Source organism: Periplaneta americana, chromosome 16 (assembly GCF_040183065.1).
Source record: "Periplaneta americana isolate PAMFEO1 chromosome 16, P.americana_PAMFEO1_priV1, whole genome shotgun sequence".
In the NCBI taxonomy this organism is placed as follows: domain Eukaryota; kingdom Metazoa; phylum Arthropoda; class Insecta; order Blattodea; family Blattidae; genus Periplaneta; species Periplaneta americana.
This window is the reverse complement of record NC_091132.1, coordinates 153,690,565-153,702,103: the sequence shown is the minus strand read 5'-3', so window position 1 is coordinate 153,702,103 and position 11,539 is coordinate 153,690,565. Positions and strand designations below refer to the sequence as shown.

Here is an 11,539-nt window from a genome sequence, read left to right as displayed (position 1 = left end):
GATAAAAAATGAAACGAAAGATGACATTGACAAAAAAGTATCAAAATTTCAATTGATGTGCGGTACCATTCATCGGATACTGAAAAATAAAACAAGGAAAGCAACTAGAATGAAGTTGTACAAAATGATGGCTACGCCTGTCCTCTTATACAGTTCAGAAACATGGGTTCATTTGAAGAGGATCCTTAATAAAGTACAAAGTGTTCAAATGGCTTTTTTTCAAGAAAAAGAAAAGAGTGCACAATATCAGATCACAAAAAGAATGAAGACATATGGAAACTACTACAGATTTATAGCATTACTTACTTACTGGCTTTTAAGGAACCCGAAGCTTTATTCCCACCCTCACATAAGCCCACCATAGGTCCCTATCCTGAGCAAGATCAATCCAGTCTCTATTATCATATCCCACCTCCCTCAAATCAATTTTAATATTATCTTCCCATCTATGTCTTGGCCTCCCCAAAGGTCTTTTTCCCTCCGGTCTCCCAACTAACACTCTATATGCATTACTGGATTTGCCCATACATGCTACATGCACTGCCCATGTCAAACGTCTGGATTTAATATTCCTAATTATGTCAGGTGAAGAATCAATGCATGCAGTTTTGTGTTGTGTAACTTTCTCCATTCTCCTGTAACTTCATCCCTCTTAGCCTCAAATATTTTCCTAAGCACCTTATTCTCAAACACAGATTTATAGCCTCAATGATAAAATAAAGGAGTATCGTGAGAACTGGTTACAGTACATGAACAGAATGCAAGGACACAAGACCACCCAAAATTGTGTTTGAATCCAAAGCAACTGGGCCACAAGGGATGTGGGACGGCCGAAGAGATGTTGGAAAGAGAAACTGTGAAGCCAGAACAGGCAAATGTGCTACCGCGTAAATTGAAGAAGAAGAAGATTAGTTTTTTTTTATTTTAGTAGGTTATTTTACGACGCTTTATCAACAGCTTAGGTTATTTAGCGTCGGAATGAGATGAAGGTGATAATGCCGGTGAAATGAGTCCGGGGTCCAGCACCAAAAGTTACCCAGCATTTGCTCATATTGAGTTGAAGGAAAACCCCGGAAAAAAACCTCAACTAGGTAACTTGCCCCGACCGGGAATCGAATCCTGGCCACCTGGTTTCGCGCTAACCGTTACTCCACAAGCGTGGACAGAAGATTAGTAATAGTGGTCTATATTTAATATACATACATCTAGCCATTTACCTACACACCATCATCTCACTTATTACAGTATTTTTCCTAACATCTCTTTTATTATAATCTCTTACTTAAATGTTTAATATTGTTCATTCTCTTACCAATATTACCATACTAGTTTCTTTAACCGTTTTTTCTTCATATCATCACAAATTTACTTTCACTTTAGTCTATTATATTTTAGGACATTTTTCCCGAGGTTTCCCCTCAACCACTTGAAGCAGAATTGCTGGGTAACTTTCGGTGTTGGACCTCGGACTCGTTTCGCCTTCATTAATTTCAACTTCATCTATCATGTTCAATAGTTTCAGGTCGACAAGGAGATCAGGTAGATATGGTACCATGATTTGTCTAGAGATGTTATCCATCTGAGAAAGCTGTACAGATCCCAGGGAGGCATAGGGGCTTTCACTGCAGACTACAGCAGACCAGAGAGTGTAGCTTCCTCTCTCGGGACAGATGGCGCCATGGCGAATCGAGGCATCTACAGTGCTACAATCATCAGCTCAATATAGGATACAACAGAACGTAGTACGTGAATTGCGAACAGATTTCATCGATCTAAGGAGGTTGCAAAATATCAACAGGGAGACAGAAGGGAGTTGCTGTTCACACAGACTTAGTTAGATCTGGATGCTACAGCTGAACTAATAACATGGCACCAAGGAATAAATCATGTACTCGAAGGAATGCGGCCCTAAGAACTTCAACAATCATTTCCTAATAAGAAGGTTGCACAATAATTCTCAGGCTGAGATGCTAGCCTTTTGGCCCTCATCCAAAAAACACTTCTTCCTGATTTGCAACATTTCTGTCCACTTCTGCTTAGTCCTTGGTATCGTCACAATTCATTTATAGATTTTTATTTTTAGTAAACTCTTTTTTTGTTATCGTATTGATATCGATTTAACTTTTTTTAACATGTCTACCCTCTAACATGCGTATTTTACACTATTAATCTGTTAATTTAGCCTTTCATGATGCTGGAACATTCCGACACCAGGACCTCACTAATTATACCTTTTGTTATAATTTTTTTACACTGAACCAGTCTAAAAATACATCACTTCCATCTTTCTAGACACCATTTTCTAATATTATATTCCTTCTGATTCTTCTTCCCCTCCAGTGTCAATATGCTTTCATTTGCAGATAATATCATTACCTCGTCTCTCTCGTTTCCTACTACTTCTTATTTACTACAGTATGCACTCGCTGCCCCCACATGACTTTATGTTTTATTTCAAGAAAATTACAACAATCAAGATTATCAGCGCATATTAAAATACAAGATACTCCCATGGTTAGCGTTTCTTGCACAGCTATCTCTGCTACAGTTAACTGTGAGCCATATTCACAATTAAGCAGGCATATGTTATTAAAGGGAGTGATACAGTAGCCAGTCTCGCACAATGGCGTCGTGGTCGAAGTCATCCTGCCTAGGACTCGCGTTACGGAATGCACTCTGGTTCGAGTCCTCAAGGAGGAAGAAAATTTCTCATGAAATTTTGGCCAGTGTATGGGACTGGTGCCCACCTAGCATCGTGACGCATTTGGGAAGCTACATAGGTAGCAAAAATCCGGTTCCGAAAACTAGCTGTAATGACGACTGGGGGGATCATCATGCCAACCACACAATACCTCCATTCTGGTTGGATGATCGTCCACCTCTGCTTCGGCATGTGGACGTGAGGCCAGCAACCAGCTGGTCGGTCTTCACCCTTCATGGGCTGTAGCGCTATGGATTTACTTTTACTTTATTTACAGTAGCCAAAATAATGGTTTTCCTCCAAATTATATGTAAATATGCAAAATCGATAGTCAAATTGTTTATTAATCTACTTCATTTTCTATTTTTATATAGTGAGGATCACGTAGAGTGGTAGTAGTAGTAGTAGTAATAATAATAATAATAATAATAATAATAATAATAATAATATAGTATTAATAACAACGATGTCTTACTTATTTACCATAATATGGTATTATCTTTATGTTGGGGAGGTGTTTTCTAAAAGGTTCAATAATTTGTGAAAGAGTATGCACTTTCCTGTTGCATCTTGCATAAACAAGTTTCTTCAAGTTCATACATGTTCGCACATGCACTTTCACGTCACCCGTTGCACTATAAAAGCTGATGCAATTGCAGCGATTGTCATTCTTGTGCTGATGTCGGCCCTATCTACACCATCAGCCTGGCTAGTTCAGTCAGTCGACACAACTGAACTTCCAGTTGACGACGTCCTCATATTGCTGAAAGGCATTTTCATCGCGGGTAATACAACTTTTGAATGCCGTGAAGGTGATTCTATTGTCTTGAAATTGCCATACAGTATTAAGTTGGAAAACCTTGCAGAGAAATTCGGCGACTACAAGAAGCTGTTACAAATCGTTCCTGTCAGCCCGCACCTATCGGAGAAGGAGGCGGCCAGATTTCTGCCACTGGTTTCCCGTCGAAAAGTCTTCACCACATCACCCGGGAAACAACAGCAACCTGGAGGAAGCGCCAGCAGCACCTTCTTTAGTGAGGACGAGCATCGTGGATTTCGTGTCGGGACCCCGCCCACAAAAAGGTTCCGATTATTTAAATCAACTGATTATTAAGTATCGGGCAACATTGTATACGGCATTGCTCGATCGGTGTACTTGTAACAAATGGGAAGTTCTTGTAAATAAATATAATTCAAACTACTTACTGTACAATCAAATTAATACCTGTATATCAGTTTATGTAAAGAAAAGACTGTCTGTAGAAAGAGAGGATAGGTTTGGATACCTATTGGACTGTGCCAAAGATGGGACCAGCCACAGCAGAGATGCAATTAGTCAATTGTTTATTCGAAATCATATTGTTCCTGATGATTTTGTCCGCAACCTTGAGAAAGTACTTAATTGCGAGGAAACACAGATCAACTGTCTGTTCCTCCTTGGATCTTCCAATTCCAGAAAGAGTTTTATAGCTCAGGGCATTGGCCACCACTTTATAACAGCTTATGCGACATGTGCGAATACCCTGTCTGAGTTGACATACGAAAATTTCTTAAATAAATCATTGATTTTGTTAGAAGAACCGTTCCTTACAGACGGCACCTGCGATGATATGAAAAATATTTTGGCAGGCGCTCTGGTACAGGTAGGCAAAAAGTACAGGTCACGACAGGACCTCTGTCGTACCCTGATACTCATGACAGGCAATCATGAAAAACTAGGTAAGGGATATTTAAGTCCTGCAGACGAGATTGCATTGCGTAATAGGCTAATAGTATACGAGTTTACAGAACCCTTTACATGTAGTACATATATCACACCAGCACAGGTGGCTGATTGGATCTTGTTTATCTACAGGAATCTAGAATGTTATGCACGGGAGGCACATTCTCGCGGAAGAGGGCTCGTACTCTGAGCAACCCGTATGAGACACCTCCGTCCACGTACATGGAGACGCCGGACGAACCCGACGGAGCAGGAGAGGAGACCGTACGGGTACCGCGAGCGGCAGGCAGCAGTGGAGGGACCGGGAACTCGGGTCAACAGGGGATCCCTCCTGGGGAGAGTGTGTCACCAGTGCCGCGTCCATTGCCCTACAAGCATGTGACATTCAATTTTGTGCAACGTTCATGGGAGGAAATAGACTCTTCCCTCAGTACCCTACCTATAACGATCGCACTCTTGCCCGTCTCGGACGACGAAATGCTTAATGTGCTGCTTAAACAAATCATGCCGTGTTGTCTCGGTTACCGTATACGTAAGCCCCACGTGAAAATCAGTAATTTTATAATACTGACAGATGAACTACAGATAAGGGGCACCACTCCCAGTGAAATGTCGTCCTTTGTACAGCAGAGCAAAATTATTCACTACATGTCAAAGAATTTTGTTACCACAGGATATACACTTTCGAATAAGCCTGAGATCAAGGGGATCAAATATAGTGAATTGGTGGGGATGAACAAGAAGAAGCAGATGGTGCAGATACCGAACACCGAGGATTTCGAGACCGTCAGTATTTATGGTATACATAAAAATATTCACGGTAATCTCATGAATAGAAACAAAATGTAGCCAGGGCTATGTATTAAACGATCTTACTTCTCAAAAGTATCACATGAAACGGACAGTAGGCCTATATCTAAATCGAGCTGGTGAATCATGGAGTGACCGCGGATTACAACCGGTATTATCGCCGCGAGGGAGCGCAATGATATCAAGAGAGTGGTTTGTATACATGTGTGTATTAGTGGACTCAGTGTCATCATATAACGCTCTATATGAGGTAAAATATAGTGGGCAGACAATAGGAAAACGCCATATTTTGCAAATAACGCGCTTCGCCAAGGTGATCGTAAAATGGAAGCCGCAGTGGGTATGCCGAGTAAAGACAAACCGACAGACAACACCGCTCCATGCGGAGACTGCAGAAAACACGTGACCAAAGCCGACGCAGCAGTCGAGTGCGACGGATCCTGTAAAAGATGGTACCACAGAGATTGTGCAGGGGTCAGCGCAGGAGACTACGCTACCCTCAACAAGCCTAGCAGTTCACTATTATGGTTATGCCGAGACTGAAAGGGCGACTTTCATCATGCTGAAAAACGGGAAAGAAGAGCTAAACGCAATCTGGGAGGAAATTAGAAGCCTGAAAGCCACAATCAAACTGACAGTAGCGGACGAAATAAGAAAAGCTCTACCACGACCTGAGCAGAGACCTACAAGGAAAGATACAAGGACAACAGTCATAGTTGAGAACGCTGATGCAGATCAAGAGAAGAAACGGAAGAAGGGATCAGCCCCTGAACCACCCAGCAACGAGACAAACATACAGTTGGCCAGTGAGCAAACGATGTTATCAGAGTCCAGAAGCCAGGAGAATAATAGCCAAGATAACGAAAATATTCTCAGGAACGCCCCATCCAGAATGAACGGCGGGGAAGACGCCGAGGATGAAAATGCAGACAGAGAAGGAACCTGGACTGAGGTAGTCAGACGTGGCCGCCCTCAGAGACCGAATATCAGAGGTTCAAAACAAGTACAAGACACAAATCTTAAAACAGCAGACAAGACTAGCATGGTTATATGTAGGCAGCCTACATCCGATGACAGAAAAGGAAGGTCTCATAAGGTATCTGCAAGACAACGGGATCACCAGCGACATTTCGTGCGACCAGTTAAACACCAGAGGAACGAACAATGCTTTCAGAGTGGGAATTAACTTCAGCCACCTGACCAGAGTAAACCACCCTGAATTCTGGCCGGAAGGATTCCTCGTAAGACGGTATATTTTTCGACGCTCAGGAAATGCAGTTCTCATCCCCACGAACGGAATTCACCAGAGCGAAATACGTCGATAAAGGAAAGGATAGCGCACAACAACAAAAAGGAGCTCTGAGGACACTACTATGGAATGCAGAGGGAATTAGAAACGCAATACAAATGACGCCAGACAATATGTTCCAGCCATACGATGCAGTGATTCTAACAGAAACCTTTTTAACGAAGGAATGGCATACAGAGAACTTCTACTCTATTAACTCTCTCGCTACACAAGGTGTGCATGGAAGAATGAAAGGCGGTCTCACACTGCTCCTAAAAGCCAGGCTATCGCCATTCAACATTATGCTAAAAACAGACAATAATCTAACGGTCAAAACTAATCTGTGCGTCATCATATGCGCACATTTTCAGCTGGACTACAGACAGGAAGACATTATAGACGAGTTAACAACAGCACTAAATTCAATACAACGAAAAGCACCAGTGATACTCGCGGGAGACTTAAACTGTAGAATCGACGCAGAACACCACAAATCAAAAGCAGTAATCAGCTTCTTAGAAGAAGAAGGACTCATGCTGATTAACAAGAAAGAAGCCAAAACATACATCGGTTTCAACGGGTGCAGCACAATCGACTTAGTCTTTAGTAACCAAGAAGCATCGCGACAGCAAGTGTTAGAAAGTGTAGTCGCGAGGAAACATCTGCCAATGGACACAACAATATATGTCACCAATGCACCAGCAAAGAAACAAGAAAGAGTGAAGATAAGGAGAGAACTGGATCTAGCTGCAATAGAAAAAACAGACACCAAAGAAATATCAGACACCATACAAAAATGCAACATAGAGGAGGCAGTAAAAATTATGGAAAGGTGCATCCAAGACGCAACTCTGAAAAGCAATCGACAGAACAGAAGGGTGCAACCTTGGTTCAATCAAGAGTGTTACCAAGCAAGGAAACACACAATGATAGCACTAAAGAAAGCACTCAGCACATAGACAGTGGAGCACCTACAGAGATACAACGTCAGCAGACGAGAATAGAAGAACGTAATAAAATGGACAAAAGAACATTTTCAGGAGGAAGAAGAACGCAAACGAATAGAAGAGGCGGAGCAACAATGGTACAAGGCTATATCACCAAGACAACCACGTTTCCCGAAGGTTATACCAATGACTGTATGGGAGAATCATTTCAGAAACATACTCCAGAACAGAGAAACCCGACCCAAACTGGAGCACATATATACAGACATGGTACCATTCACTGTAGCAGAAGTTGAACAAGCAATGCACGCGGCAAAAATGAAGAAAGCCTGCGGCCCAGACAAGATTTTTAACGAACACCTAAAGACCACGGCAACATACTTCAAAGAAATATGGATAACAATCTACAATAAATGCCTAGAAGAAGGAAAAATTCCAGAGAACTGGAGGCGTGCAACATTAAAGTCCTGTACAAAGGCAAAGGTAATATAAGTGACCCAAATTCATACAGGGGCATAGCCCTGGAATGCGCACCATTTAAGATACTGACAAGTCTAATAACGAAAAGACTATACAAGCTCACAGAAGACGCAATACCAGAAGTGCAGTTCGGTTTCACAAAACGGAAGTCGACGCTTCAGACGGTGATGTGCCTCCAGGAACACATAGAAGAAGCACTAAATAAGCAAAAAGGGTGACTACATGCAGTCTTTATAGACTATACAAAGGCTTTCGATCTCGTGAACAGAACAATGCTTATAGATAAACTAGAGAACATCACTAGAAAGAACTACATCACAAGACTATTAAGGAACATCATGGAAAGTAACTATGTGCAAATTGACGACAACATCGACAGATCTCAGCCACTGGAACAGACAAATGGAGTGCTACAGGGCGATCCGCTAAGTCCGCTGCTATTCAACATAGCAACATCAGATGCCTACAAAGACATTGAAGCAGACAATGTCAAAATCTACGCCTATGCGGATGACATGGTGATTCTATCCACAGACATAGAAGACCTTCAGACAGCGTTCAATCAGCTTAAAGAGTGGGCAAACAAAAATGAGCTACTCCTAAACGAAACGAAGACAGTCACAATGACGTTCAGGAGAGGAGGTAGAGCCGCAGTCAACGACGTCATAATGTATGGAATGGAACCACTGACAAGAGTCCCACACTTAAAATATCTAGGGATCACCATGCAGACGCAGGGCAATGTATACACATTGCATGTAAAGGAAAGAGCAGCAGCAGCAGCAGCAGTGATAGCCATGAACGGAATAAAAACCTACACAAGATATCCCTGTCGACAGTAATGAAGCTTTTCGAGCTCAAAATCACACCCATAATAACATATGGAATAGATTTAAGGAAAAACAATCTAGCAGACATCGAGAGAGTCAAAGCGACATTCCTGAAGAAAGCATTATGTCTATCCAAATACACCCCTTCGCATCTTACCTATGTACTGTCCAAGGAATCTTTCTACATCGAAGATCTGAGACATCAACTGCTACTGACATCTACGAAGGCATATGAGGACCTACTCCAGGAACTAAAGGCAAAGAGAGCAGATATATGTATAGAGTTCTACGCCATAGACGCAATGATGAACACAGAATGGAAGAAGGCCAATTACGAACTGAGACATGTAATGACGTGATTCGCAGTCCATGGGTTTCACTTCAAACTATGTAGCGTCGAAAAATACCACCAGCCGAATGATCACTGTGTATGTAAGCTCTGTGGAGACATTTGTGACAGATACCATGTAGCGAAGTGCGAATGTAGAACAGTGTCATTAACAAAATTTTGTGAATCGTAATTTGGTTACTAACTATATGCACATTGTGCGCTTCTTCTTCTTATTATTTATTTACAATTAGCTTACCTAACTCTAACCTTGAAATTGTAACCACAACACAAAGCAACACATACAATAACTATTATGTATTAATATTAATACTGCTATTAATTAATTATTAGTAGTGGGCTCAGAAATCAAGAACAATTTGAATTTTCAGAATTTAAACTACTGACAACTTGTGTCACTGCTGCCAACATAACAGTTATAAAATCACTACTAGTTGTAGTATTTCTCAGTACTGAAATTCGAAACGAAGTTGGTAAAAGAAAATTCAACCTGCAAACTAGAAAATCACCATAATCCACTAGCTTATGTAGTAATGGGGGGGGGGGGGAATGGTTAGGTTTCACCCTTACGGTATTAAGTAAGCTGACCCGGACTATAAACGTAGCCTACTGTAACTGATATGAGACGAGTCAATTAGATGATCTATAATGCGCGCCATGACTAAATTTGTTAAAATTAGTAACCACTGTATGAAAGTCAATCATGGACACTGAGAAATATCAATTCTAAATTTGATTAAAGAAAGCAGACATTCTAATTTGGTCATTATATAATCAGCTGTTGTTTGGCCATACGAAATTTTTCCACGATATCAGTATCACTGACAATATAATTTAGATTTATCCTTTCTTAAAATCCCTTGGCCAGCGTGGTTCCCTATAATCATCACTTTCAAAACTGTTGATGCTATTGCTGCTAGTATTAAGTATGACTTACTTCAAACAAAGCATTTTTCTTTTAAATTCGCACCAATATCCAACAGCCTCAATTATAATATAGCCCAACCACTAAGTATTGACAAATTGTAAAGGTAAGCATTCACTACATCGTATCGCACTCCTCGTATGACTTGCATGCAACAGATATTTTAAGTGCAGTGCATTCACTGTAACGGTTCCACCTCATCGCCTCATCAGATTCCCCTATTAGCTGTTTAAAACATGACGTTGTATGATGTTGACATTACTGAAAACAGAGGAGTTGAGGTTAGGTCTATTAATTATGACTGTTAGAGAATAAGAATTTGTAATTGCTTCATGCGTCTTAATTGAAGAGGAAGAAACGAAATAAATATTGGTTACACAATATATATGTAAGAAAAGACTTGATTACTGTAATGGGAATACCTCAAATTATATAATTCTCCGCAACTTTCTATAAGCGAAATAAGTTTTCTGTCTGCCATTTTGGCGCGACACTGAACATGTCACAACATAATAGTAACTGTTGACCAATTAAAATTGATTTATTAAAGGCCATGATCGCACGCATTGGAAAAGTAGCTCATCCGAGAAACGTGGATGGATTTGCCGAGAGGCGATCAGTGTGACACCATGTAGTGAACGCGTTTACATAACAATTAAAGCAAATATAGTCTTTTTCTGATCCGTTCGATTCATCCGATGAGTGCGATACGATGTAGTGAATGCTTACCTTAAAATGTTGCCTGTCATAGTAACATTTTTATGAAACAGGAATCTGACAAACTGTCGACATAATTCTACAAATCGTTGCAATTTTTCCTCACAGGCAGAATGCTTTATGAAACAGAAATTTGATAATTTGTAGAATCGTCATTTATTTGTTACAATGACATATTTACAATTGTCAAGTTTTATAAAATAGGCCTCAGGTAATCAGTCTAATTGGGAATGAAGTCATGCCCGAGAACAGCCACAGATCAGTGGACTAATGTGTCTGACCTGATCTATGCATGGTGGCTATTTTGCTGTTAAACTTACCCACAGACCTCATACATCAAAGAGGATCGTAGAGTGGATGTAATGGCCACTGGATGGTTTTTATGCCTTGCTCAGAGGACTCCAAACCCTGACATTAGAGATCTGAACCACATGGACTGGAGCATGCATCTATTAAATTGTGCTCTGATGTGCAAGTGGCGGATAAGACCATAAACAGTATCAAAACAAAATACTGACAGTAATAGTCTTAACCATCGCTTATAGTGTACAGACCCAGGAACAAAATTTGGGCAGACTCTTAAATATCCTTACAAAGCATGATTCATAATGTTCCCTCTCAGTATAACATTGGAACTAGACTGTCGATCATGAGATCGACATGCCATGTGGAGGGGAGGGTTTCTGTCTCGTCGTAATAACTCAGGCTGTTACGTTGTCTAACTGTCTTGCAGAAGAGTATGGATTCGGGTCACACTGATGGCAGGATT

At 40.9% G+C, this 11,539-nt stretch overlaps 1 protein-coding gene across 2 annotated transcripts in view; it reads right to left on the bottom strand.

The window, feature by feature from the left end:
- The window catches only part of LOC138691400 (uncharacterized bromodomain-containing protein 10-like), a 114,943-nt gene that overhangs the window by 22,656 nt on the left and 80,748 nt on the right, over positions 1 to 11,539 (bottom strand). The gene's annotated exons all lie outside the window — the stretch shown is intronic.